The sequence below is a fragment of the Stenella coeruleoalba genome, assembly GCF_951394435.1.
Source record: "Stenella coeruleoalba genome assembly, chromosome: 3".
Lineage (NCBI taxonomy): Eukaryota > Metazoa > Chordata > Mammalia > Artiodactyla > Delphinidae > Stenella > Stenella coeruleoalba.
This window is the reverse complement of record NC_137148.1, coordinates 50,710,434-50,732,056: the sequence shown is the minus strand read 5'-3', so window position 1 is coordinate 50,732,056 and position 21,623 is coordinate 50,710,434. Positions and strand designations below refer to the sequence as shown.

Sequence of the window (21,623 nt, the reverse complement as noted above, 5' to 3'; positions counted from 1 at the left end):
TAGTTTCAATTGATACTTTATAAATCAGCTTTATATTTATAATTCTATTAAATGATAAATAACTTCATTTAAAATGAAAAGAAATATTATTAGACTCTGAGGTGGCCTCTAGAGTATCAAGGAAAGATTAAATAATCTTCAACGCAATTTTAGTTATATTTTTACATTAATTATTTGAAAATTGGTGATTCATATTGGGTTGCTTAATAAAATTTTCATCTAATCAGAACATCTCATTAATAAGCCATTCTAGATAGACTGAAAATTACTATTTCTGAATTGTTTTTTACATCATCACTTTGCAAGACAAATACAGATTTAGATCAGAGTTAGGTCTAGGAATCTATGTCAAAAGTATCTAAGTGCTCATTTTACTTAAAAAAAAAAAACACAATAATATCCCACAATCTAGAGTGTATGTTCAGTCAGTAACTACAAAAGAAGAATCAGACTAAGTCCATGCAGCTTGTGGTAAAGAAGAAACAGAATTCATAGGGCCTCAAATGAACTCTGGAGTTGAGAAATTCAAAAGCTTGATTAGGAACTTCCCAGTATTTATTCCTGTAACTACCATATACCCATGGGAAGGAAAAGACTAAATCAGGGGTCCCTGATCCACAGCCTCTTAGGAACAGGGCCGCACAGCAGGAGGTGAGCAGTGGATGAGCGAGCGGAGCTTCATGTGCCACTCCCCATGGCTTGTATTAATGACTGAACCATCCCCCCACCCCACCCCCATCTGTGGAAATATTGTCTTCCACAAAACTGGTCCCTGGTGCCAAAAAGGTTGGGGACCGCTGGACTAAATGAAGACTTTACATGCCTCTGAGTGGTTCACCAATGCTGGCTTAGAGTATTTTTTCCCCAGTCATGATCACACTACGCTGGGTGTTTGCAGGCTAATGCAATTCTCAATATTGTCCAGGCCATCAGACACAGAGTTATTCAGAGGCCATTTATTCTCTATGCTACTTAACTAATCACAGCCTCTATGTAGTGATGAAACTGCCTCCTACTGAGATACATTTATAAAACAGAAAATTCCAAAGAAGATATACTGTCATTTTCCCTATAATGGCAATTGGAAGAACTGTATCTCTATTCATCCCATTAAAAGTTGCTCTGGGGAATGCAACTCTACACAGATTATCTGTTCTCCTAATAAATATGAACATTAAACTAAAATAATAATCCTTTAATTTATGAAATAACCAAGCTAAATAAAGAGGAACATTAAGGAACAGTCCACCTTGAAAGAACTGAAAATGATCCACATTCACAATAAATGATTGCAAAAGCTCAGCCTAGGATTTATAAATTCCTGCAAATTACTCTGGTTTGGAGACTAAAACCAATTAATTAGAATGGAAACCTTTCTTTTTCTCCAGCAAATTTGAAAGAATATATTTCTGCTATTTTGGCTCTCTTTAGAGCATATATGTGACTCTAAAATACAATACTTTCTATGGAAAAACTTATCACTTTTGCTTTATATATATTATATTGCCCATCACTCCCATTCCTGGCATCTGAAATAAAATGTCTGCAATATTTTCTATTGACTATCACTAATTGAAAATTTCTTTTTTGCTTTGAAAACCAAGGATGTTCTAGCAGTTATTTTAAAAATACTATTTGTACTGCATATATTATTAGACCTTTAAAAATGATAAATGATAGAGTGTATATTCTATGCATATTTTTGCAAAACATTTAAACTTAATAATCACATACACTAGAGAAAGTACTATCCTGACTAAAATTAAAGAAAGAATGTTTTGTCATATTGTGCATAACATTTCTAACATATTGGTAACTCTGGGAAGTTTTCACTTCATTTAGAGAGTCTTTTGCCATGTTTATTTAAGGCAAGAGAATGGAAATTACAGGTTATTGGTTAGATCCCAAAGGAAAATATCCAGACATTATATCTTTATTTATGCTTAGTTGCTTACATGTGATCATGTCATTAAAAGGCTTGTTACCATGTCCTTAAGGACTACAAAATGAAATTATTATTCTATTGAAAACATTTTTCTTAATCTCAATGTTGATGTCTGTGTGTGTGTGCGTGTTTGTGTGTGTGCGTGTGTGTTTGTGTATGTGCGTGTATGTGTCCTTCCCTTTCTCTTTCTTCGTTTGGCTATAACTGTTCATCTGCTTTATCTAAATTTTATTCTGAGTGTGTCTCTGTGTACCTTCTCTGCCTATTACTGACTTTTTTTGACATATAATTCACATACCCTAAAATTCATCATTTTAAAGTGCACAACTTGGGAGGAGATTCAAGATGGCGGAAGAGTAGGCAGTGGAGATCACCTTCCTCCTCACACATACATCAGAAATACATCTACGTGTGGAACGACTCCTACAGAACACCAACTGAACGCTGGCAGAAGACCTCAGACCTCCCAAAAGACAAGAAACTCCCCACGTACCTAGGTAGGGCAAAAGAAAAAACAGAGACAAAAGAATAGGGATGGGACCTGCACCAGTGGGAGAGAGCTGTGAAGGAGGAAAGGTTTCCACACACTAGGAAGCCCTTCATGCGCGGAGACTGCGGGTGGCGGAGGGGGGAAGTTTTGGAGCCACGGAGGAGAGCGCAGCAACAGGGGTGCGGAGGGCAAAGCGGAGAGATTCCCAAGCAGAGGCTCGGTGCCGACCAGCACTCACCAGCTCGAAAGGCTTGTCTGCTCACCCGCCGGGGTGGGGCGGGGTCTGGGAGCTGAGGCTCGGGCTTCGGTCGGATCCCAGGGAGAGGACTGGGGTTGGCTACATGAACATAGCTTGAAGGGGGCTACTGTGCCATAGCTAGCCGGGAGGGAGTCCGGTAAAAAGTCTGGAACTGCCGAAGAAACAAGAGACTCTTTCTTGCTTCTCTGTTTCCTGGCGGGCGATGAGAGGGAATTAAGAGCACTGCTTAAAGTAGCTCCAGAGACCGGCGCGAGCTGCGGCTATCAGCGCGGATACCAGAGATGGGCATGAGACATTAAGGCTGCTGCTGCAGCCACCAAGAAGCCTGTGTGTGAGCACAGGTCACTCTCCACACCTCCCCTCCAGAGAGCCTGTGCAGCCCACTACTGCCAGGGTCCTGTGATCCAGGGACAACTTCCCCAGGGAGAACACACAGCGCGCCTCATGCTGGTACACCATCATGCTGGCCACTCCCGCTGCAGGCTCGCCCCACATTCCATACCCCTCCCTGCCCCTGGCCTGAGTGAGCCAGAGCCCCCGAATCAGCTGCTCCTTTAACTGCGTCCTGTCTGAGTGAAGAAAAGACGCCCTCAGGACACCTACACGCAGAGGCCGGGAGAAATCCAAAGCTGAACCCTGGGAGCTGTGCGAACAAAGAAGAGAAACGGAAATCTCTCCCAGAAGCCTCAGGAGCAGTGGATTAAATCTCCACACTCAACTTCATGTACCCTGCATCTGTGGAATACCTGAAGAGACAACGAATCATCCCAAATTGAGGAGGTGGACTTTGGGAGAAATGATATATATATTTTTCCCTATTTCTATTTTTGTGAGTGTGTATCTGTATGCTTCTGTGTGTGATTTTGTCTGTATAGCTTTGCTTTGACCATTTGTCCTAGGGTTCTGTCTGTCCGGGTTTTTTTCATCTTTTTTTTAGGATACTTTTTAGTGCTTGATATCATTGGTGGATTTGTTTTTTGGTTTGGTTGCTCTCTTCTTTCTTTCTTTTTATTACTTTTAAATTTTTTTAATAATTATTTTAATAACTATTTTATTTTATTATTTTCTTTCTTTCTTTCTTTCTTTCTTTCTTTCTTCCTTCCTTTCATTTTCCTTCCTTCCTTCCTTCCTTTCCTTTCCTTTCCTTTTCTTTTCTTTCTTCTTTTTCTCCCTTTTATTCTGAGTCGTGTGGGGACAAGCTCTTGGTGCTCCAGCCAGGCATCAGGGCTGTGCCTCTGAGATGAGAGAGCCAAGTTCAGGACATAGGTCCACCAGAGACCACCCAGCTCCATGTAATATCAAACGGTGAAACTCTCTCACAGATCTCCGTCTCAATGCCAAGACCCAGCTCCACTCAACAACCAGCAAGCTACAGTGCTGGACACACTATACCAAACAATTAGCAAGACAGGAACACAACCCCACCCATTAGCAGAGAGGCTGCCTAAAATAATGTCACAGACACCACAAAACACACCACCAGAAGTAGACCTGCCCACCAGAAAGACAAGATCCAGCATCATCCACCAGATCACAGGCCCTAGTCCCCTCCACCAGGAAGCCTACACAAGCCACTGAAACAATCTTAGCCACTGGGGGCAGACACCAAAAACAACAGGAACTACGAACCTGCAGCCTGCGAAAAGGAGATCCCAAACACAGTAAGTTAAGCAAAATGAGAAGACAGAGAAACACACAGCAGATGAAGGAGCAAGGTAAAAACCCACCAGACCAAACAAATGAAGAGGAAATAGGTAGTCTACCTGAAAAACAATTCAGAATAATGATAGTAAAGATGATCCAAAATCTTGGAAATAGAATGGAGAAAATACAACGAACATTTAACAAGGACCTAGAAGAACTAAAGAGCAAACAAACAATGAAGAACAACACAATAAATGAAAATTAAAATTCTCTAGAAGGGATCAATAGCTGAATAACTGAGGGAGAGGGACAGATAAGTGACCTGGAAGATAAAATAGTGGAAATAACTACTGCAGAGCAGAATAAAGGAAAAAAAATGAAAAGAATTGAGGACAGTCTGGGACAACATTAAACACACCAATATTTGAATTATAGGGGTCCCAGAAGAAGAAGAGAAAAAGAAAGGGACTCAGAAAATATTTGAAAATATTAAAGTTGAAAACTTCCCTGATATGGGAAAGGAAATAGGTAATCAAGTCCAGGAAGCACAGAGAGTCCCATACAGGATAAATCCAAGGAGAAACACACCAAGACACATATTAATCAAACTATCAAAAATTAAATACAAAGAAAAAATATTAAAAACAGCAAGGGAAAAACAACAAATAACATACAAGGGAATCCCCATAAGGTTAACAGCTAATCTTTCAGCAGAAACTCTGCAAGCCAGAAGGGAGTGACAGCACATGTTGAAAGTGATGAAAGGGAAAAACCTACAACCAACATTACTCTGCCCAGGAAGGATCTCATTCAGATTTGATGGAGAAATTAAACCTTTACAGACGAGCAAGAGCTAAGAGAATTCAGCACCACCAAACCAGCTTTACAACAAATGCTAAAGGAACTTCTTTTGGCAGGAAACACAAGAGAAGGAAAAGACCTACAAAAACAAACCCAAAAAATTAAGAAAATGGTAACAGGAACATACATATCGATAATTACCTTAAATGTAAATGGATTAAATGAGCCAACCAAAAGACACAGACTGGCTGAATGGATACAAAAACAAGATCCGTATATATGCTGTCTACAAGAGACCCACTTCAGACCTATGGACACATACAGACTGAAAGTGAGGGGATGGAAAAAGATATTCCATGCAAAAGGAAATCAAAAGAAAGCTGGACTGGCAATTCTCATAACAGAAAAAATAGACTTTAACACAAAGACTATTACAAGAAACAAAGAAGGACACTACCTAATGATCAAGGGATCAATCCAAGAAGAAGATATAACAATTGTCAATATTTATGCACCCAACATAGGAGCACCTCAATACATAAGGCAAATGCTAACAGCCATAAAAGGGGAAATCGATACTAACACAATCATAGTAGGGGATTTAAACACCCCACTTTCACCAATAGACACATCATCCAAAATGAAAATAAATAAGGAAACACAAGCTTTAAATGATACATTAAACAAGATGGACTTAATTGATATTTGTAGGACATTCCATACAAAAACAACAGAATACACTTTCTTCTCAAGTGCTCATGGAACATACTCCAGGATCGATCATATCTTGGGTCACAAATCAAGCCTTGGTAAATTGAAGAAAATTGAAATTGTATCAGTTATCTTTTCTGACCACAGTGCTATGAGACTAGATATCAATTACAGGAAAAAATCTGTAAAATATCCAAACACATGGAGGCTAAACAATGCACTACTAACTAAGCAAGAGATTACTGAAAAAATCAAAGAGGAAATCAAAAACTACCTAGAAACAAATGACAATGAAAACAAGATGACCCAAAACCTATGGGATGGAGCAAAAGCAGTTCTAAGAGGGAAGTTTACAGCAATACAATCCTACCTTAGGAAACAAGAAATATCTCAAATTAACAACCTAACCTTACACCTAAAGCAATTAGAGGAAGAAGAAGAAAAAAAAAAAAACCCAAAGTGAGCAGAAGGAAATAAATAATAAAGATCAGATCAGAAATAAATGAAAAAGAAATGAAGGAAATGATAGCAAAGATCAATAAAACTAAAAGCTGTTTCTTTGAGAAGGTAAACAAAATTGACAAACCATTAGCCAGACTCATAAAGAAAAAAAGGGAGAGGACTCAAATCAATAGAATTAGAAATGAAAAAGGAGAAGTAACAACTGACACTGCAGAAATACAAAGGATTATGAGAAATTACTACTACAAGCAACTCTACGCCAGTAAAATGGACAACCTGGAAGAAATGGACAAATTCTTAGAAAAGCACAATCTTCCGAGACTGAACCAGGAAGAAACAGAAGATATGAACAGACCAATCACAAGCACTGAAATTGAAACTGTGATTAAAAATCTTCCAACAAACGAAAGCCCAGGACGAGATGGCTTCATGGGCGAATTCCACCAAACATTTAGAGAAGAGCTAATACATATCCCTCTCAAACTTCCAAAATGTAGCAGAGGGAGGATCATTCCCAAACTCATTCTACGAGGCAAACATCACCCTGATACCAAAACCACACAAAGATATCACAAAGAAAGAAAACTACAGTCCAAGAACCCTGATGAAGATAGATGCAGAAATCCTCAAAAAAATACTAGAAAACAGAATCCAACAGCACATTAAAAGGATCATAAACCATGATCAAGTGGCGTTTATCCAAGGAATGCAAGGATTCTTCAATATACGCAAATCAATCAATGTGATACACCATATTAACAAATTGAAGGAAACAAAAACGTATGATCATCTCAATCGATGCAGAGAAAGCTTTTGACAGAATTCAACACCCATTTATGAAATAAACCCTCCAGAAAGTAGGGCATAGACAGAACTTTCCTCAACATAATAAAGGCCATATATGACAAACCCACAGCCAACATGGTCCTAAATGGTGAAAAACTGAAACCATTTCCACTAAGATCAGGAACAAGACAAGGTTGTCCACTCTCACCACTATTAGTGAACATAGTTTTGGAAGTTTTAGCCACAGCCGTCAGAGAAGAAAAAGAAATAAAAGGAATCCAAATGGAAAAGAAGAAGGAAAGATGTTACCCTTTGCAGATGACATGATACTATATATAGAGAATCCTAAAGATGCTACCAGAAAACCACCAGAGCTAATCAATGAATTTGGTGAAGTAGCAGGATACAAAATTAATGCACAGAAATCTCTTGCATTCCTATACGCTAATGATGAAAAATCTGAAAGTGAAATTAAGAAATCACTCCCATTTACCACTGCAACAAAAAGAATAAAATATCTAGGAATAAACCTACCTAGGGAGACAAAAAACCTGTATGCAGAAAGTTATAAAACACTGATGAAAGAAATTAAAGATGATACAAATAGATGGAGAGATATACCATGTTCTTGGATTGGAAGAATCAATATTGTGAAAATGATTATACTACCCAAAGCAATCTACGGATTCAATGCAATCCCTATCAAACTATCACTGGCATTTTTCACAGAACTAGAACAAAAAATTTCAGAATTTGTATGGAAACACAAAAGACCCCGAATAGCCAAAGCAATCTTGAGAAAGAAAAACGGAGCTGGAGGAATCTAACTCTCTGACTTCAGACTATACTACAAAGCTACAGTAATCAAGACAGTATGGTACTGGCACATAAACAGAAATAGATCAATGGAACAGGATAGAAAGTCCAGAGATAAACCCACGCACACATGGTCACCTTATCCTTGATAAAAGAGGCAAGAATATACAGTGGAGAAAAGACAGCCTCTTCAATAAGTGGTGCTGGGAAAACTGGGCAGCTGCATGTGAAAGTATGAAATTAGAACACTCCCTAACACCATACACAAAAATAAACTCAAAATGGATTAAATAACTAAATGTAAGGCCAGGCACTCTAAAACTCTTAGAGGAAAACACAGGCAGAACACTCTATGACATAAATCACAGTAAGATATTTTTTGACCCATCTCCTAGAGTAATGGAAATAAAACCCAAAATAAACAGATGGGACCTAGTGAAACTTAAAAGCTTTTGGACAGCAAAGGAAACTTTAAACAAGACGAAAAGACTACCCTCAGAATGGGAGAAAATATTGTGCAAACGAACCAACGGACAAAGGATTAATCTTCAAAATATATAAACAGCTCATGCAACTCAATATTTAAAAAACAAAGACCCCAATACAAAAGTGGGGAGAAGACCTAATTAGACATTTCTTCAAGAAGACATACATGGCCAAGAGGCACATTAAAAGCTGTTCAACATCACTAATTATTAGAGAAATGTAAATCAAAACTACAATGAGGTATCACCTCACACTGGTTAGAATAGGCATCATCAGAAAATTTACAAACAACGGATGTTGGAGAGGGTGGAGAGAAAAGGGTATCCTCTTGCACTGTTGGTAGGAATGTAAATTGATCCAGCCACTGTGGAGAACAGTATGGAGGTTTCTTAAAAAACTAAAAATAGAATTACCATTTGACCCAGCAATCCCACTACTGGGCATATACCCAGAGAAAACCATAATTCAAAAAGACACATGCACCCCAATGTTCATTGCAGCACTATGTACAATAGCCAGGTCATGGAAGCAACCTAAATGCCCATTGACAGATGAATGGATAAAGAAGATGTCATACATACATACAATGGAATATTACTCAGCGATAAAAAGGAACGAAATTGGGTCATTTGTAGAGACATGGATGCATCTAGAGACTGTTATACAGAGTGAAGTAAGTCAGAAAGAGAAAAACGAATATTTTATATTAACGTATATATGTGGAATCTAGATAAATGGTAAAGATGAACTGGTTTGCAAGGCAGAAAGAGAGACACAGACGTAAAGAACAAACGTATGGACACCAAGGGGGGAACGTTCGGGGACTGGGGGTGGTGGTGTGATGAATTGGGAGATTGGAATTGACAAGTATACACTAATATGTATAAAATAGATAACTAATAAGAACCTGCTGTATAAAAAATAAAATAAAGTTCAAATTAAAAAAAGAACCTAAGTCATCTCAACCAGTGTAGAAAATATTAAAAGAATAACATATATGTTCCTGAACCATCTGATGAGAGTAATAAATACAATTATTTAAATTTATCATTTTATTTTTAATTGTTTCAAACTATTATCTCTAGTTATTTCTTGAACTATTACTTCAACAAAGTTGTTATTGACTGAAATGTACTTCTAATGTATATCTTTTATATACGTATTATTATCTTCATAACATATGGCTACATTTTGCCGTCATGTATAAAGATAGGTTATCTTTGTATAAGTTTAAAAGATATAGTTAGAAAAGTCACCCTTTTCCTACTGAAAAACCAAATAGGTGGTATGTGAGAATTCCACAAATTGTAGAAAGAGCTTTCCCATACGTAGTCAAACCTCCATTTCAAGAGAAGTACAGAAGATGCTACCTCCTGTGGGCAAGCAGATAGTATAGATCCTGGGAGGAGGGTGGCAGCATCTCTAATTATATATTTCTCCACAAGCCTGGGACAGGAGAGCACTGATTGCAAAAACATTGCAACATTGATATTACACATGCAGTAGCATGTTTAACTCATTGATTTTTAATGTTCTCCCTTGTTTTTTTCACCCCCCCGGGTCCTTCTGAGATTCTTATGAAAGCTATGGCTCTCCCCCCCCGGAAAACTGACGTACTTTCTATATATGTTATTTCACATAAGTATCAGGGGATTCACAGACACCTTAAAAAACGTGACCACTGCCTGGATTGAAAACTTCTCTTTTACCACCTGGATAGAATTTTAGCCTTAAGTCAACAAAATTTGTAACATTCAACTACCTAAAGCTACTAACATTAAACATCTTTAAGAATATATCCATGACAGCCATACTCAATGATACCATATTTTGAACTATAAACCCTTTTTCCACTACCCATTGTCTATTTTTTAAATTAAGGAACAAAACAGTGGGAGAAATGATATGGGATGAGTATCAGGAGGCCAATCCTGATATGTCAGTAGCCCTACTTGAGAAACTGTACTTTGTGTGAAACTAAGTACTCTCCAGATCTTCCCTATAAGATGTTTACTGTCCATTTTCAAGTCCCTGTCACTGCAGTCTGATATTTCTTGTGGCCACATTAGGAAAAAAGGGTTTTGAATCTAAGAATTTTACAAATACACCAATATTCATGTTTCTGAAAATACTCATATTTCTGCTATTGGCAGAATAAAGCAAAGGAAGTGTGGTAATAGAGTTAGTAGAAATGGCTAATCAAGAGCTCTCATACCATTTCTATATAAACTTCTTCCCATCAAGTAGGAATCATGAATATTATGTTTAACCATTATATTCTGATTACTAAGGAGAGTGCTTGGCATATAGAAGATGCTCAGTAAATATGAGTAAACTTGGAGAATGTTAAGACTGGTAAAGGAGAAAAACATACTTGTCATACTGGTAGGACCCTAGAGAAACACTAAAAGTGAACACAAGAAAGATGACTAAAAATAACCTAAATGTCTACATTTGGATGCATTAGCTGGAGTTCTCCAGGATGCAGATCCTGAGGCAAAAGTTTATATGACACTATTTTATTAGGGAGTGCAGAGGTGTGGAAAAAAAAAAAAAAAAGAGAGAGAGGGAAAAACGGAGAGCAAACATAAGGAGATGAATTTATGAGTAGAAATTTAATTGGTATCAAGTACAGTCTTCAGAAAGGGTCTATGAACTATTACAGCCCACATGCATGTAGTATGAGTTATAGCCTGTTGGGGGAAAAAGAGAGAAGAATTTATCTGCTGGTGTCCACCACCTATTGGTTCAACATTTGCCCTAGGGAGCATTAACACCTCCTCACATCCAGGTTACACACACACTAGAACCAGATGGATCTCACTGCATCTCATGCTTCAGTGGTAATAAACAAGGCCTAAGAAGCAATTACTATTAATCTGCCTGCTAGAGCAGTTGCTGGGCAGAGCCCAGCTGAATTGTTCTCTGAGGTGGTAGCTAGGCCAGAACAAGGGACCAAAGGCCCAGACAAGTGAGGCTAAGAGGATTTCTGGAGGCACAAATAAACATACTTTAGTACATTCATATAATGGAATACTACTCAGCAATAAAAATATAACTTGATCATATACAGTTTTTATTATATTGAGGTATGTTCCATCTATGCCCACTTTCTGGAGAGTTTTTTTTTTTTTTTAACAACTTTATTGCAGTATAATTGCTTTAGAATGGTTTCTGCTTTATAACAAAGTGAATCAGTTATACATATACATATGTTCCCATATCTCTTCCCTCTTGCGTCTCCCTCCCTCCCACCCTCCCTATCCCACCCCGCTAGGTGGTCACAAAGCACCAAGCTGATCTCCCTGTGCTATGCGGCTGCTTCCTACTATCTATTTTACGTTTGGTGGTATATATATGTCCATGCCACTCTCTCACTTTGTCACAGCTTACCCTTCCGCCTCCCCATATCCTCAAGTCCATTCTGTAGTAGGTCTGTGTCTTTATTCCTGTCTTGCCCGTAGGTTCTTCATGACCTTTTTTTTTTATCCTTAGGTTCCATATATATGTGTTAGCATAGGGTATTTGTTCTTCTCTTTCTGAGTTACTTCAGTCTGTATGACAGACTCCAGGTCCATCCACCTCACTACAAATAACTCAATTTCATTTCTTTTTATGGCTGAGTAATATTCCATTGTATATATGTGCCACATCTTCCTTATCCATTCATCTGCTGATGGACATTTGGGTTGCTTCCATGTCCTGGCTATTGTAAACAGAGCTGCAATGAACATTTTGGTACATGACTCTTTTTGAATTATGGTTTTCTCAGGGTATACGCCCAGTAGTGGGATTGCTGGGTCATATGGTAGTTCTGTTTCTAGTTTTTTAAGGAACCTCCATACTGTTCTCCATAGTGGCTGTATCAATTTACATTCCCACCAACAGTGCAAGAGGGTTCCCTTTTCTCCACACCCGCTCCAGCATTTATTGTTTTTAGATTTTTTGATGATGGCCATTCTGACTGGTGTGAGAGGATATCTCATTGTAGTTTTGATTTGCATTTCTCTAATTATTAATGATGTTGAGCATTCTTTCATGTGTTTGTTGGCAATCTGTATATCTTCTTTGGAGAAATGTCTATTTAGGTCTTCTGCCCATTTTTGGGTAAGGCTGTTTGTTTTTTTTTGGATACTGAGCTGCATAAGCTGCTTTTAAATTTTGGAGATTATTCCCTTGTCAGTTGCTTCATTGGCAAATATTTTCTCCCATTCTGAGGGTTGTCTTTTGGTCTTGTTTATGGTTTCCTTTGCTGTGCAAAAGGTTTTAAGTTTCATTAGGTCCCATTTGTTTATTTTTGTTTTTATTTCTATTTCTCTAGGAGATGGGTCAAAAAGGATCTTGCTGTGATTTATGTCATAGCGTGTTCTGCCTATGTTTTCCTCTAAGAGTTTGATAGTGTCTGGCCTTACATTTAGGTCATTAATCCATTTTGAGTTTATTTTTGTGTATGGTGTTAGGGAGTGTTCTAATTTCATACTTTTACATGTACCTGTCCAGTTTTCCCAGCACCACTTACTGAAGAGGCTGTCTTTTCTCCACTGTATATTCTTGCCTCCTTTATCAAAGATAAGGTGACCATGTGTGCGTGGGTTTATCTCTGGGCTTTCTATCCTGTTCCGTTGGTCTATATTTCTGTTTTTGTGCAGGTACCATACTATCTTGATTACTGTAGCTTTGTAGTATAGTCTGAGGTCAGGGAGCCTGAATCCTCCAGCTCCGTTTTTCTTTCTCAAGATTGCTTTGGCTATTCGGGGTCTTTTGTGTTTCCATACAAATTCTGAAATTTTTTGTTCTAGTTCTGTGAAAAATGCCAGTGGTAGTTTGATAGGGATTGCATTGAATCTGTAGATTCCTTTGGGTAGTAGAGTCATTTTCACAATGTGGATTCTTCCAATCCAAGAACATTGTATACCTCTCCATCTATTTGTATCATCTTTAATTTCTTTCATCAGTGTTTTATAACTTTCTGCATACAGTTTTTTTGTCTTCTTAGGTAGTAGGTTTATTCCTATATATTTTATTCTTTTTGTTGCAATGGTAAATGGGAGTGTTTTCTTAATTTCACTTTCAGATTTTTTATGATTAGTATATAGGAATGCAAGAGATTTCTGTGCATTAATTTTGTATCCTGCTACTTTACCAAATTCATTGATTAGCTCTAGTAGTTTTCTGGTAGCATCTTTAGGATTCTCTATGTATAGTATCATGTGATCTGCAAAGAGTGACAGCTTTACTTCTTCTTTTCCAATTTGGATTCCTTTTATTTCTTTTTCTTCTCTGATTGCTGTTGCTAAATGGTTTTTCAATTTTGTTTATCTTCCCAAAGAAACAGCTTTTAGTTTTATTGATGTTTGCTATTGTTTCCTTCATTTCTTTTTCATTTATTTCTGATCTGATCTTTATGATTTATTTCCTCCTGCTCACTTTCGGGTTTTTCTCTTCTTATTTCTCTAACTGCTTTAGGTGTAATGTTAGGTTTTTTATTTGAGATGTTACTTGTTTCTTGAGGTAGGATTGTATTGCTATAAATTTCCCTCTTAGTACTGTTTTTGCTCCATCACATAGGTTTTGGGTTGTCGTGTTTTCACTGTCCTTTGTTTCTAGGTAGTTTTCAATTTCCTCTTTGATTTCTTCAGCGATCTCTTGGTTATTAAGTAGTGTACTGTTTAGTCTCCATGTGTTTGTATGTTTTACAGATTTTTTACCTATAATTGATACCTAGTCTCATAGTGTTGTATTCCAAAAAGATACTTGATACCATTTCAATTTTCCTAAATTTATCAAGGCTTGATTGGTGACCCAGGATATGATCTATACTGGAGAATGTTCCATGAGCACTTAAGAAGAAAGTGTATTCTGTTGTTTTTGGATGGAATGTCATATAAATATCAATTAAGTCCATCTTGTTTAATGTATCATTTAAAGCTTGTGTTTATTTATTTTCATTTTGGATGATGTGTCTATTGGTGAAAGTGGGGTGTTTAAATCCCCTACTATGATTGTGTTAGTATCCATTTCCCCTTTTATGGATGTCAGCATTTGCCTTATGTATTGAGGTGCTCCTATGTTGGGTGCATAAATATTGACAATTGTTATATCTTCTTCTTGGATTGATCCCTTGATCATTAGGTAGTGTCCTTCTTTGTTTCTTGTAACAGTCTTTGTGTTAAAGTCTAGTTTTTCTGATATGAGAATTGCCAGTCCAGCTTTCTTTTGATTTCCTTTTGCATGGAATATCTTTTTCCATCCCCTCACTTTCAGTCTGTATTTGTCCCTAGGTCTGAAGTGGGTCTATTGTAGACAGCATATATATGGGTCTTGTTTTTGTATCCATTCAGCCAGTCTATGTCTTTTGGTTGGAGCATTTATTCCATTTACATTTAAGGTAATTATCGATATGTATGTTCCTATTACCATTTTGTTACTTGTTTTGGGTTTCTTATTGTAAATCTTTTCCTTCTCTTGTGTTTCCTGCCTAGAGAATTTCCTTTAGCATTTGCTGTAAAGCTCATTTGGTAGTGCTGAACTGTCTTATCTTTTGCTTCTCTGTAAAGGTTTTAATTCCTCCATCGAATCTGAATGAGATCCTTGCTGGGTACAGTAATCTTGGTGTAGGGTTTTCACTTTCATCACTTTCAATATGTCCTGCTACTCCCTTCTGGCTTGCAGTTTCTTCTGAAAGATCAGCTGTTAACCTTATGGGGATTCCCTTGTATGTGATTTGTTGTTTTTCCCTTGGTGTTTTTAATATTTTTTCTTTGTATTTAATTTTTGATAGTTTGATTAATATGTGTCTAGGCATGTTTTTCCTTGGATTTATCCTGCATGGGACTCTCTGCGTTTTCTGGACTTGATTAACTATTTCCTTTCCCATATTAGGGAAGTTTTCAACTTTAATATCTTCAAATATTTTCTCAGTCCCTTTCTTTTTCTCTTCTTCTTCTGGGACCCCTGTAATTCGAATGTTGGTGCGCTCAATGTTGTCCCAGAGGTCTCTGAGACCGTCCTTAATTCTTTTTTTTTTTTTTTGCGGTACGCGGGCCTCTCACTGTTGTGGCCTCTCCCGTTGCAGAGCACAGGCTCTGGACGTGCAGGCTCAGCAGCCATGGCTCACGGGCCCAGCCACTCTGTGGCATGTGGGATCCTCCTGGACTGGGGCATGAACCCGTGTCCTCTGCATCGGCAGGCAGACTCTCAACTACTGTGCCACCAGGGAAGCCCCTGACCTTAATTCTTTTCATTCTTTTTTCTTTATTCTGCTCTGTAGTAGTTATTTCCACTATTTTATCTTCCAGGTCACTTATCCATTCTTCTGCCTCAGTTATTCTGCTGTTGATTCCTTCTACAGAGTTTTCTATTTCATTTAATGTGTTGCTCATTATTGTTTGTTTGCACTTTAGTTCTTCTATGTCCTTGTTAAACGTTTCTTGTGTTTTCTCCGTTCTATTTCCAAGATTTTGGACCGTCTTTACTATCATTATTCTGAATTCTTTTTCAGGTAGACTGCCTATTTCCTCTTCATTTGTTTGGTCTGGTGGGTTTCTACCTTGCTCCTTCATCTGCTGTGTTTCTCTGTCTTCTTATTTTGCTTAACTTACTGTGTTTGGAGTCTCCTTTTCACAGGCTGCAGGTTCGTATTTCCCGTTGTTTTTGGTGTCTGCCCCCAGTGGCTAAGGTTCATTCAGTGGGTTGTGTAGGCTTCCTGGTGGAGAGGACTAGTGCCTGTGTTCTCGTGGATGAGGCGGGAGCTTGTCTTTCTGTTGGGTAGGACTGCATCCAGTGGTGCGTTTTGGGGTGTCTGTGACCTTATTATGATTTTAGGCAGCCTCTCTGCTAATGGGTGGGGTTGTGTTCCTGTCTTGCTAGTTGTTTGGAATAGAGTGTCCAGCACTGTAGCTTGCTGGTTGTTGAGTGGAGCTTGGTTTAAGCATTGAGATGGAGATCTCTGGGAGAGCTTTTGCTGTTTGCTATTACATGGAGCTGGCAAGTCTCTGGTGGGCCAGTGTCCTGAACTCGGCTCTCCCACCTCAGAGGCACAGGCCTGACACCCGGGCAGATCACCAAGACCCTGCCAGCCACAGGGATCAGAAGAAAAGGGAGAAAAAAAGAAAGAAAGACAGGAATAAAATAAAATTTATTAAAATAAAAAATTATTAAAAATAAAAAACCTAAAAAAGTAAATAAAAAAAAGTAGCAACCAAACCAAAAAACAAATCCAGCAATGATAATAAGCACTAAAAACTATACTGAAAAGAAAAATAAACAACAAAAAATCGGACAGACAGAACCCTAGGACAAATGCTAAAAGCAAAGTTATACAGACAAAATCATACAAAGACTCATACACATACACACTCAGAAAAAGAGAAAAAGGAAAACAACATATATATCATTGCTCCCAAGGTCCACTACCCTTATTTTCGGATGATTCATTGTCTATTCAGGTATTCCACAGATGCAGTGTACATCAAGTTGATTATGGAGATTAAACCCGCTGCTCCTGAGGCTGCTGGGAGAGATTTCCTTTTCTCTTCTTTGTTCACACAGCTCCTGGGGTTGGTTCTGCTCTGGATTTGGCCCCACCTCTGTGTGTAGGTTACCAGAGGTATGGGGTTAAAGGAGCAGCTGATTTGGGGGCTCTGGCTCAGTGAGGCTGGGGGGATGGAGGGGTACGGAATGCGGGGAGAGCCTGCAGTGGCAGAGGCAGGTGTGTCATTCCAACAGCCTTAGGTGCACCGTGTGTTCTTCCCGGGAAGTTGTCCCTGGATCACGGGACCCTGGGAGTGGTGGGCTGCACAGGCTCCCAGGAGTGGGGGTATGGATAGTGACCTGTACTTGCACACAGGCTTCTTGGTGGCTGCAGCAGCAGTAGACTTAGCGTTTCATGCCTGTCTCTGGTGTCCACGCTAATAGCCGCAGCTCGCGTCTGTCTTTGGAACTCGTTTAGGTGGTGCTCTGAATCCCCTCTCCTCACGCACCCTGCAACAATGGTCTCTTGCCTCTTAGGCAGGTCGACTTTTTCCCAGACTCCCTCCCGGCTAGCTGTGGTGCACTAGCCCCTTTCAAGATGTGTTCACATAGCCAACCTCAGTCCTCTCCCTGGGATCTGACCTCCGAAACCAGAGCCTCTGTACCATTTTAAATGTTTGAAACAAATATCGTGGATATTATTCATAAAAACAATGCTTAAATTTTATTTGGTTTCCTGGGGGCTGGCTGTGAGGTGGCGTATAATCCTTTACTCAGCTGGAGATGCAAGTGGGACAGGATTTCAATTGTTGAACATCCCCAAAGGAGGGTGGCTAGTGATCCAAATCACAGCACCCAGGGTAATAATGCCTTTAATCTGGGCTGGTATCAATATTCAAAGGGCAAGGCATGAAAAACAGGGTAGCAAAGCTTCCATGGCAGTAATGAAAGTTATGACATTTCAGGAATTCTGTGCTTTTTGTTTTTTTTTAATTTTATTTATTTATCTTTGGCTGCATTGGGTCTTCATTGCTGCGCGCGGGCTTTCTGTAGTTGCGGCGAGCCAGGGCTACTTTTCGTTGCAGTGCATGGGCTTCTCATTGCAGTGGCTTCTCTTGTTGTGGAGTGCAGGCTCTACACGCATGGGCTTCAGTAGTTGTGGCACGAGGGCTCAGTAGTTGTGGCTCGTGGGCTCTAGAGCACAGGCTCAGTAGTTGTGGCATACAGGCTTAGTTGCTCCACAGCATGTGAGATCTTCCCAGACCAGGGCTTGAACCCATGTCCCCTGCATTGGCAGGCAGATTCTTAACCACTGCGCCACCAGGGAAGCCCTGGAATTCTGTGTTTGATGTAAGCCTCTAGACATGGTAGGGGAAAGGTGAAAGGGTCTGACACCCAGAGTAAAGAGACAAAAGATGGCTATAAAGTTATTAAGGCATGAATTATGTAAATTAGAGCTCCAGTCCAAGCTGAAACAGTAGTGGAAATCAGGAAGTCTAAAGGTGGCCAGCTCAACAGAAGGCACAGGCTATACTTGGTAGCAAGACAGGTTTTGACCCATCCTCTGGTACCTCATAAGGTAACAAGCTTAGGAAGGATTGGTTCAGATGCAGTGTGAGGCTGAGCTGGGCAAAGCTGGGACAAGCAATGATCTATATTACCTATGTTTACATCAAGTAGGAGTGCAAAGCAAAAGTCTGACTACATATGTCTTTGATTGTGATTTGGTTTTTCTTAACATTTTAACATTTCTAAAATTGGTATCTAATTTCAAATCAGATATATGTCTTTCATTTGAAAATCTTCCCACCTCTCCACAAAGTCTTCATTGATTAAATTGATGGTCAAATTTGTTTCTCAAAAATAATCACTAAGGGGCTTCCCTGGTGGCACAGTCTGGGAGGATCCCACATGCCGCGGAGCGGCTGGGCCCGTGAGCCATGGCCGCTGAGCCTGCGCGTCCAGAGCCTGTGCTCCACAACTGGAGAGGCCACAACAGTGAGAGGCCCGCGTACCGCAAAAAAAAAAAAAAAAAATCACTAAGATTATATATGTTTCTCTTCCTAGTGTTTTTTCCTATGTATTAGCACTCCTTTAAATTTAAAAATAAAAAACAAAATTAATACATCAAACTAAAAATCTTCTGCACTGCAAGGAAAATCATCAACAAAATGAAAAGGCAACCCACTGAATGGTAGATAATATTTGCAAATCATACATCTGATAAGGGGATTATATCCAAAATATATAAAGAATTCACAAAACCCAATAGCAAAAAACCCCAAACAATCCAATTAAGAAATAGACAGAGGATCTGAATAGATATTTTTCCAAAGAAGACATGCAGATGGACAACAGGTACATGAAAAGATGCTCAACGTCATTAATCATCAGGGAAATGCAAATCAAAACCACAATGAGATATCACCTCATACCTGTCAGAATGGCTATTATCCAAAAGACAACAAATAACAAGTGTTAGTGAGGATGTGGATTAAAGGGAACCCTGTGCACTGTTGGTGGGAATATAAATTGGTGCAGTAATTATGGAAAATAGTATGGAGGTTCCTCAAAAAATTAAAAATAACTCTCCCTCCTGCCACCTCCCCTGGCCCTCTTGTGCTGTGCGGTTTCTCTGATGCAAGACTGTTCCGGCCCAGATATGGCTCATGGACAGCAGAAGATTCAGTCTCAGCAGAAAAATGCCAAAAAGCTGGACAAAAGAAGAAACAAGGACATGACCAAAAGCCTGCTGCCAAAACTGCCTTAATATATATCTGCACTGTCTGTAAGACACAAATGCCAGATCCTAAGACCTTCAAGCAGCACTTTGAGAGCAAGCATCCTAAGACTCCACTTCCTCCAGAATTAGCTGATGTTCAGGCATAAAGTTGTTTACAGGGGAAGTTGTGACACCTTTGACTCTTCTCCTGTCTCAGACCTTAGGTAACAAACCTGCAGCTGCTTTTCTAACAAACTGTTGATCAGCAAAAATAAAGGGGCTACAGAAACACTCATTTTTATGCTGTTCCCTTTTGGTCTTCATGCAAAGACAATTCTGTGCAAATGTACCGTTGACTCTGATTTGGAAATCTGAAAATCAATTCATCCTTGTTATAAAATTTTTTTTATAATTGTAATTATATTGATGTTCATATTGTATAAAATAACTCATTTAATAAAGTAGTACTTTGATTTTACAACATCACAGGATAAATGGTTCTAGAAATTCTATTCTAACTTTCTACATTATTTGCCTTATAAAAATCTAATGAATTCATCAGCTAGAATTGCAAGCACAATTCTTATCTCCCTTTCTAATGCAGGGGCATGTTCATAGTTAAACTAGAGCAGACTCATTCATTAAATCTGTGCACACGATTTTATTGGAAGCTGCTGACCTAGGTGAAGAATGACTTATCTGCTGCCTTAGTATATTGCAATCATGTGTCATTTTCCCCTCTGATTGTTTCTTGTGATTGAGGTTGGAATATTTAAACTTGCTGTGTGACCTGGCTATACCTGCCAGCCATGTATGGCCTGTAGACTAACTGATAAATTCCTTAAAGTGGTTGGATTGTCAGTGAGCCCGTGTGAAAAATTAGGTTCTGAAGTATATGCCACAATGAAGTAATCAGCCTATTGTTCAATACAAAATATGATGGAACATACGTGAACTGGTAAAGATCTATCTTTTATAAATTATACTTGATTCTTTGAAAATTGTTCAAGTTCTTTCATTTAAAATTGAAACTCATAATTTTCGAAGGAGTTTTTAGAAGTTAATTACAATTTGGCCAATTTATGAACGGATTCTGCATTAACAGAAGGATTGGAATGGCTTGTGACTGGGTTAAATCCCAGTGAGTAGTTGATTTTTACTTTGTGCTGGTTCCTAAAATCAAAGGCTGTGTACAGCATGACTTCCGTCTGAACTAGAAAAGTATTAAAATAGGCCAATATCCACATTTTTTAGGCTCTAAGGATGGGAAGTGGGTTTGTTCCAATGAATGAGGTAAATCCTGCCCAGTTAAAAAAGACTAATTTAGGTTTCTTCTAATTTGCTTTTGCCAACTATTAATACAAGTGAAACTGCTGTAACTCAGTTTAAATTTAAAGTTGATAGAATAGGAAGAACACTCAAATATTTACTGGTAATTGCTTAGAGCTGCAAATCTGATCCTGTGGATTACAAAATGCATTTCCTCTTTCTGCTGTAACTCATCACTGCATTTGTTTTGTAGCTATACATATTCTGCCCCCCTTGTTTGTCTTCACTGTAAGTTTAAAATAAGATATTTCCAAGGAAAAGCTTCAGTGGTGATAATTTCTTAGTAACTCCTATTCTTATACTCTTACTTTAAAATAGTCATTTTTTCATGTATTTGATTTCTTCAGTTTCAGATTTATTATTTGTTAATTCCCAATATGTTTGTTACCAGAACATTAGAGTTGGCCTAATTGCTTATAGTGGTTATTAACAGAGGTTCTGGTTAAATTACAATTTAAAAGTTTTTAAAAGTGCTTTGAGCATATGTATGTTTATATTAGTAATAAATCCTTTAAAAACCTTTCACAAGTTTTGGTTTAATTTTTTTTCATTTGTTTTACTGACTAATTCAGAATAAAAGCTTTATGTTCTTGTTAAAAAAAAAATTAAAAATAGAACTGCAATATGACCCAGAGAGTCCACTTCTGGGTATTTGAAGAAAACGAAAACACTACTTCAAAAAGATATGCGCACCCCTATG

General features: G+C 38.5%; 1 protein-coding gene and 1 pseudogene across 4 annotated transcripts in view; one reads left to right on the top strand and one right to left on the bottom strand.

Moving 5' to 3' along the window:
* RNF180 (ring finger protein 180) overlaps nucleotides 1-21,623 on the bottom strand; it is a 278,435-nt gene that overhangs the window by 91,985 nt on the left and 164,827 nt on the right. The gene's annotated exons all lie outside the window — the stretch shown is intronic.
* Nucleotides 19,251-19,774, top strand: LOC307184793 (zinc finger protein 706-like; annotated as a pseudogene). Its single transcript has one exon. The product of its transcript is annotated as a zinc finger protein 706-like (transcript).